Genomic DNA, 2,603 nt, shown 5'->3' with positions numbered 1-2,603 from the left:
TGTTAATCAGTATTGTGCTAGATGTTCTAACTAGAGCAATTATGCAAGAAAACATACAAAAGGTATCCAAACAGGAAAGGAAGAAGTAAAATGTTCACTATTCCCCAATGAAATAGTCCTATATTAGAATATCCTGAAAAATCAGTCACAAAATTACTAGAACTAATAGACATTTTCAGCAAAGTTGCAGAATAAATATTAATATGCAAAAAGTCAATACAGTTTCTATACACTACTAAAGAGCAAACTGAGGGGGAAGGTAGGAAAAATTCCATTTACAAGAGTGCCTAAAAGAATCAAATGTTCAAGGAATAACCAACCAAAGACATAAGGGCCTGTATTCAAAGAACTACAAAACATTTTCAAAAGAAACTAAGGAAGTCTTTAATAAATTGAAGAATATTCCATGTTCATGTGTTGGAAGACTAAATATCACTAAGAGTTCAATTTTACACCAACTGAACTATAGATTTCATGCAATGCTGATACAAGTTCAAAAACCTTTTTTGTAAAATTGGAAAAGCCAATTATCAAATTTATCTGGAAGGATATGGGACCCTGAATAGCCAAAACTATCTTAAACTAGAAGAATGAAGTTAAAGGACTCTCACTTTTTGACTCTAAAGCATATTATTTACCTAAAGTGGTGAAAAACAGCATGTACTGGTATAAAGATAGATTGATGGGATCAAATCAAGAGTTCCAAAATAGACCCTCATATCTGTGGTCAAGTGATTTTTGACAAGACTGTGAAACAAACCCAGCTGAATCAGAACAGCCTGTTCAACAAATGGAGCTGGGAAAACTGGATACTCGTATCTCAAAGAAAGGAAAGGATCCCTATCTCACACCCAATACAAAAATTAACTCAATATAAGTCAAACTAAAAACTAGAATCATGTATCTCCTAGAAGAAAATGTAGAGAAACAACTTTTAGACCTTGTGTTAAGTGGTGGTTTCTTGGCCCTTCCACCCAAAACACAAGCAATGAAATAAAAAGCAGATTAAAAGGACTTAAGACTTCCTCAAAATTAAACATTTTTGCATTTCAAACAATTTTTCAATAAGGTTAAAAGGCAGCATATTCAATGGGAGAAAAACCAACAGGGTTTTATTGCCATGTTTTGTAAATAGATCACATAAGTCAATGACCAAAAACAACCAAATTTAAAAATGGGCAAAAGAATTGAATAGAAGTTTTTCCAAAGAGGAAATACAGATGGCCAAAAGAGTACATGAAAAGATGTTCAGCATCACTAGCTGTTAGGGAAATGATCAAAACTGCAATGTGATAATGTTTCATGCCATACAGAATGGCCATTATTAAAATGATAGAGAATTACAAGTGTTTGAGAGGATGTGGAGAAATATGAACACTCCTTCACTGTTGATGGGAACGTAAATGGTGTTGGCTCTGTGGAGGATGATTTTGTGGTCACTCAGAAAGCTAAACATAGAACTACTCTATGATCCAGCAATCCAACAACTAGGAATATATACAGAAGAACTGAAAGAAAGAATGCCTACAGATATTTGCACATCCATGTTCATAGTGGCATTACTCACAACTGCTGAAAGATGGAAACAGCTTAAATGCCCATTAAACAATGATGAATATTGTATGTTCTTACTGATATGGACTAACTATGATTAGTAAGCTTATGTAATTACACTATAGAGTACAGGTTAGTAGGAGATAAAATGCTAGCTAAGAAGGGGGAGGTGATATAGAATGTATGTAAAACGTTTAATAAAGTCAGTTGTAAATATGTTGCAATGGAGAGAGTTGAATGTAACACATTATAATAACTATTACATACACTGCTTATTTATAACCTGTGATTGCAGATGAAAGATGTAGTCTAGGGAGGTTAATGTTAATTGAAAGACAGCTATAGGATAGTCTACTTGGTAATTTTGGTGGTAGATGAGGATTTTGTTTAATAATATAAATACAAGAATGTTCTTGAACTACAAGATGTTAAGAATTTGGTGATAAATAAGAAGAATGCAACTAATATAGACTATAATTACAAACAATATTGTAATGTTTTTGTAGGAAAGGCAAAGAAGGTACTATATCAATGCTAAAGGTAAGAAAAAAAGAGTTTAGTTTTATGAGAGGTGAATATGATTAAACAGTTTTTTCTTCATCTCCTTCATTAAGAAGGAGATGTAGGTCATGTCATTTAACCAATCTGCTCATTTATGTATCCTTCTGAACACTGAAGAAATAATTGAGTTTGCTTTTAGGATTAAATATGATAAATGTGACCGGACAGAAACTTTTTAGATTAATGCTTCCATAAATTGTTAAGCCGCCTTTGTATATTATTTTATTTTTTGAAGTAGAGATAAAGTTAGAAAAAGATAAATGAGGGAGTAGATGTAGCTCAAGTGGTTGGTTTTCTGCTTCCCATGTATGAGGCCCTGGATTCAATCCCTGTTACCTTCTAAAAACAAAATAAAAAAACGAAATAAATCAACTCTCATTGGAGAGTGGATGTAACTCAGTGGGTGAGATCTTGCTTCCCATATAAGCGGTCTGAGTTCAATCTCTAGTAACTCTTGGGGAAAAAAAAAAAATCAGTGACGGCAGAGT

This window comes from Dasypus novemcinctus, chromosome 24 (assembly GCF_030445035.2).
Source record: "Dasypus novemcinctus isolate mDasNov1 chromosome 24, mDasNov1.1.hap2, whole genome shotgun sequence".
Lineage (NCBI taxonomy): Eukaryota > Metazoa > Chordata > Mammalia > Cingulata > Dasypodidae > Dasypus > Dasypus novemcinctus.
This window is presented reverse-complemented; position numbering follows the sequence as displayed.